Source organism: Martes martes, assembly GCF_963455335.1.
Source record: "Martes martes genome assembly, chromosome: 16".
NCBI classification, from domain to species: domain Eukaryota; kingdom Metazoa; phylum Chordata; class Mammalia; order Carnivora; family Mustelidae; genus Martes; species Martes martes.
Genome location: NC_137904.1, coordinates 24,165,139 through 24,171,375, shown reverse-complemented (window position 1 = coordinate 24,171,375; position 6,237 = coordinate 24,165,139).

Below are 6,237 nucleotides of genomic sequence, written 5' to 3'. Positions count from 1 at the left end.
TGTTGGAAAGTTCAGTGCTTTTGTATGTCTCCAATGTAAGACTGATGCAAATTAAGCAAGAAGGGTAATGAGTACTAGTGATTAAGAGTTAATGCTTCATGAATGCAGCCACTTTTATGGTGATTTGTTCTGGGAGAACTGTTGTAGTAATTAATACTTCAAAAGCACAGAAAATCCCCTCTGCACTGCTGTGCCAAGGAGCCAGCCCCAGGAGTTCTACTGGCCACCCCAGGCACTGAAGTCCCCTATGGTCTACCCAGGTGGCTAGGGGTTCTGCTCAGGCAGGGGGCAGCTCCCTTCAGGCCTGGCTGCCATCCTGCTTCCAGGCCAACTCCTGCCTCCAGCCCTCTATTCCCACCCCCACTCCCCAGCCTCCTTTCTACTCAACGGGTTTAGCCACTGGTGCTTTGAAGCCTTTTGTTTTTATAAGATGGTTTTTGCAAGGGACCAAGTTCTTTTCCCACTGGGTCCTTGCAAGGCAGGGAGCGTTCCCTGGTTTCTGTGCAGGTGGGTTCATTAAAGTTGGTGTTTTCTTCTCTAAATAAATAAGTAAAAGCACAGAAAGGCTCTGGAACAAGGGGAAATAACTGTTGAGCAAAAGAAAAACACAATCTTTTAGGGGAACCAACAGGCTTAGAGTAAATCTATCTGTTCAAAGTAGCCAAAGGAAAGTCTAGTGATGTGGGCCTTTTGAGGAGGCAAGATGAGCAAAACTTTCATCAGTCATGTGTGCTCTTGAAGATTTGGTTGTTGCCACTGAAATTATCTGGAAGTTCTTAGAGTTGGCTCTGTGAAGGGTGCAAGTACAAATTTGAAAGCCAATAGAAAATGTTCCCATTACTTCTTGAGAATCCCCTTTTACAAAAAGTAGCACAAAAGCATCTTATCTTTAAACCTGTTGTGATTTTTCTTTCTTGCATTTTACTTTGTAATACATGTTTATAATTTGAAAATAATAAGATAGCATTACTTATTCTTTATACCATGAAATGATATACTCTCCAGCCAACATACCTGATCAGGTAAAAATTGCATTTTTGGAAGATGCGTTCTCAGAAGGCCAGATTGCTTGCTACCTTTTCATGTGAAAATCATAGTGCCAAGGTGAAAGGAAGATTGCAGAATATAAGTCAAGTGGAAACCTCAAATGTTCCATTTGTCTGTGGAGGAGGTATAATAGGATGATACTATTTTAGAGCTGGGTGACCAAGGGAGGGTAAGAGAAATGTGGTCGGGTCAGATTCTAGCTATGGGATTTTATCAAAATGATACTGCTTTCTCTAATTTGCCAGAAGCATGCCATTTGGAGGACTGGCAAGAGATCATTTATGTTTTATCATTATGTTTTATCATTTATGACCCTATTTGAGGGCCACACAGGATGCTTCACACCCAGCAGCCAAGTTGTCCTTCACAATTTCAGATAATTTAAATGACTTCAAATGTCTTTAAGACCTGTAACTTGATCTTGGGTTAGCACACCTTAACTTTATGATCCTTGAAATCCCCTGCCTACTTGTGACAGAGTGAAGTTGGGTTCAGCTGGTTTTTGCTGCCCTCAAGGCAGCAAGACCAAAAAAGGCTGGACTGCCTGTAGCATGCTTGTCAGTTGAGGTGGTGGCTGATGGGTGCAGGGGACTTGGCTGTCAGCCAGCCTGCCCAGGGATGAGAAAGTCCCAAGTAAGAGAAGACAGCATCGTCTCACAAGCCAGAAACCGGGGGTGAATCCAACCATCAAGTTAATCAAGTGGAGGTTTGTGGATGATCTTCTATCCAAGTAATTCTGACCAGGTTCGGGCCTAAGAATGCATTTTAACTATAGAATGTTTAGATTATAAAGCACAAGTAGAGTAGAATTAAATTACCAGTATTTTGGATGTCAGTTTCAAAATCTGGTAAAGCATCGATTTGGAGTATACTGGGGTTTTTTTGTTTTTAAATCCCCTTGGAATTAAGAACTGTTAGCAATAAAATGCAACCTGGAAAAAAAAAAAAAGTGCAACCTGGAGAAATGGTCATCATAACCTTAGCTTGTATTTATGGTAAGATGTTTGGGAGGAATAAAGATTAGTAGATAATTTCATCCTGCCCTTTTTTGCTCTGTAAAGCTTGCTTGTAGCCAAAAGCAAAATACCTGGTTTGAATAAGGTATAAATTTATATCATAGGTAGTTGGGTAGCATTGTGTGGTTGTGGTTTGGTGTTTTACATAGGTTTAATATAGGTTTCCAGAGTCTGGAAAAAGTTCAAGGCTGGGATTGGGAAAGGAAGAACAATTTCATTCCAATTTTTATTAACTGGCACTTTCCCTATTGGAGACAACAACTATGATTACCCTTGTGGTTTCTCTTTTAGAGGTGATAGAAATCTAGGAACTTTCTCTGCCTGTAATACCTAGCAGGGAGTCACTCTCCTGGTCTGAAAATAACCCCTAGACTTTGTTTAGGAAAGTGTGTAATACAGTGAGGACAGTGACCATTTTTTTTGTTTCATTTTAAATGAGGCAGAAGCAGTAATGACTCTTTAAAAAATCTATTCCGAAAATAAAGTGTGAACCATAGGAAAAAAAAATCTCTAGTATAGGTCAGGAAATAGAGTTACAATGACTTGCAATGAAGACAGATGAAGTGGTGACTCCAGCAAGTGGTTTGTGTCTGTTTCCCAACTGCTGTTTAATAAGGAGATGTTCTTGCAGGAAAAGAAGGATGATGAATATTAAAAGCAAGCTGAGGGGCGCCTGGGTGGCTCAGTGGGTTAAAGCCGCTGCCTTCGGCTCAGGTCATGATCCCAGCGTCCTGGGATCGAGCCCCGCATCGGGCTCTCTGCTCAGCAGGGAGCCTGCTTCCTCCCTTCTCCTCTGCCTGCCTCTCTGCCTACTTGTGATCTGTCTGTCAAATAAATAAATAAAATCTTTAAAAAAAAAAAAAAAAAAAGCAAGCTGAGAAGGCTAATGAGAATGGTAATAAAATAGCCAGGGATGAGGCTGATAGAAAAGGGAAACCAGGGTGTCTGGGTGGCTCAGTTGGTTAAGCTTCTGCCTTTGGCTCCGCTCATGATACCAGGGTCCTGGGATCAAGTCCCTCATCGAGCTTCTTGCTTATTGGGGAGTCTGCTTCTCCCTCTGCTGCTGCCCCTCTGCTTGTGCTTGCTCTCTCTCTCTCCAAATACATGAATAAAATCTTTTTTTTTTAAAAGAACCATAAAGACCCAAGTTAGCACTCAGCCCAATCAGCTCTAAGGCAGAATGGGAACCTTCCCCCAGTAAGTCATATGATTCACCCGGTCTGTCTCATACCATCATTCAATCCTTAATTGTGGAAGAGCTCAGTTAAAGCGTTCTGTAGGACCAACAGGAATACCTCCGTAGCCCTTCTTCCACAGGTGTCTCCTCTGCGAACACGCACAGGTATCCATCTCTGTAGTCCCCAAATGTCTCCCCACCTCTAAGGCCCCTGAGATCATTTGGCAGCAATGGCAGTTTTCAAGCTTGCGTGATACCAGTTGAGCTTAGGAGAGAAGTCACAAATATTCCTGTGTGCGTGTGTTAGAAGGGTCTGGAGCCCCAGGGCGGGTTGTGTCCACCATCTCCTGTTCTGTGGCTTGAGCCTGTTTTCACTTGTTTACTGAATTTTACGCCATTCCAGTTCTTGAAGATATTTGAGTTTATGACCCATTACATAGGTGGCCTCTTTTTCATGGTAGCAGATATGCTGCCCCGGCCCAAAGCACTCTTGCCCCCTTTCCTTGAATCCATCAACCTTAATTTCTACATCACTTCCTTGGCCTTCTCAAATATGCCCTGTTACTTGTTACTGCCCCTTAGGTGTTGGTGTGAGGGGTTCTGTGGCCTCCTAAGGGCTCTGCCCGTGGCCAGCCTTTGGGTCCCAGTGACTGATCATTGGAACCACAGAGAGACGAGAAAGACTAGCCCTGGTCTGCAAGCATGGAGGTACACCCGTGTGGGGGAATTTGGATAAGAGACCCTGAGCCAACCCACCCAACTGATGCTTGGTGGAGAGAGCGGCTCCTTCAGAACGTCTGGGTCATGCTGCTCAGCCCCTGGGCTTGGCCCCATTTGGCCTCAGGAGGGTGTTCATAGAGCAGGTTGGCCCTGTTCCGACCCCAGGGCCTGCTGCCCAGAGGACTTTGCAGAAGCGCTGGCTGAGGCTGAGGCTGAGGCTGCCGGTTGATTGCAGCCTTGGCTGCTTAACAGCTTATAACTTTGGGAGCTTTGAGATAAATACATATGTATCTATAAATGCCGTAATAATGCCTCTCTCCACGAGTAGTGGTTTTATTTTGTGTCTGCACAGTGTCAGGCACGTGGTAGGTGTTCAACATTTGTTACTACCATTTGTTGAACACTGGCCAAGTGCTCTTTGCTATTCCTGCTGGTGCTTTCCAACAACTCAAGTATTATTATTCCCATTTTATAGCTATGGAGGGTCAGAGAGACCAACGTACTTGTCAAGGTCCTACAACTAATAAATGACATCCAGGATTTGAATTCCTGTCTCCAGGGCCCCGTTTCTCTCCATGATGGCCGTGGATGGGCACAATACTTTAGGTAAGGCATTCAGTCAACACAGATGCTTAAGCTCGTCCCTGCCTGTGTCTGCCAACACCCCTGGGGTCAGCATGCTGTCAGACTTAACCTTTCCCCAGCACACCCTGCTTTTCACTGAATCACGGAAAAAATGAGCCTAGAAGGAGTGACTCCAAATTTAATTTGGAGACGGAAACCCACACAGACCAGAGAATGACTGTTGAGCTCTGTCCTTTGCCCACAGCATGGGGGAAATGGCACTGGATGTGGGTCAGTTTCTTCCTCCACACTGTTCCCCTTAGGAACTTAAATCATTTTTATTACCCACGTGAACAATCAAACTCACAGGCAGAAACAGGAAGCAGCAGAGCCGTCACTGGAGATGAGAAAGTCAGCTGACTTCACAGCCACTGGTTTGAAAGATCAACACCAAGGGGTGGTCACAAGCTGCCAAGTCCAGGGGAAACCCGAGCCCCTTACCCCAGCTGCACCAACAAGGTTAGACTCCCTTGCCTGGAGCTGACCCAATGAGAATACTAGCCACTGGAGGCCCACTGCACCAGGGCCGGGAGACTGATCCTGGCCCCTGCTACGGATGCCATCGAAGGAACGGGGATGTTCATAGCCAGCAAGGGCCCAGGTCAGAAATAAAGGATCAGAACATCCTTAACATGTTCGTGGATTAAAAGCTATACTTTTATCCCTCCACATTTGAACAACTCCGAAACTGGGATATATTTTAGAATCGATGGTGTCTTTAAATTTTTTTTTTTAAGATTTTATTTACTTATTTGTCAGAGAGAGCACAAGCAGGGGGAGCAGCAGACAGAGAGAGAAGCAGGTTCCCCACTGAGCAAGGAGCCTGATGCGGGGCTTGATCCCAGGACCCTGGGATCACGACCCAAGCTGAAGGCAGACGCTCAACAGACAGAGTCACCCAAGCGCCCCTAAATTTTTTTCTTACTTAAGTGGTGCACCCTCATGGTACAGATTATAATCAGTGGCATCTAGGATTTGATGTACTACAAAGTGGAATTTACACAGAATTTAAAAAGGTCAGTGGGATGTTACAGATAACCTCAAGAGTAGAAGACACCGGGGACAGATGGGGGACAGATGATGCATGAAGGGCGAGGTAAGATGGTGCAAGTGAAAGGGGAAAACGTCTGTGAACTGGTCCTGAGAAACAGTTTGACAATGAAAACGCAGCCAATGAAAATCTACTATAGTAAACTGAGAAAGGGCTAACACACTAGGATGGAACCACTGCCTTAAGCCTTTCACCTGTATAATCTCCTCCTCCCAGCAACTCTGTGAAGCAGAGTGCTTCATTGTTATCCCCATTTTATAAATGAGGAAACGAAGGCCTAGAGCCTTAACTTGCCAAAAAGCCAATCCCCGTATAGTTAAGGGTGAAGTCGGGAGTCAGGATGACAAAAGAGTTCCTCAGTCTGCGCACAGAGTTCAACCTGGAGCTTCCTGGCAGGCAGAGCAAAGTAGGATCTAACTGTAAATTTGTGCTCAGTAAATGCAAATCTCCATGTGGATGTTTAAAGGACTGTCTTCATGATTTTACTGTTTTTAAAAGATAAACGCTGAAGACTTTTTGAAGTCAAGAGACATGGAGAAGTACAATAAACTGCTCTTCTCCTCCCAGACACAACATTAGGGGATCTCTGGTCCCTTCCTCTG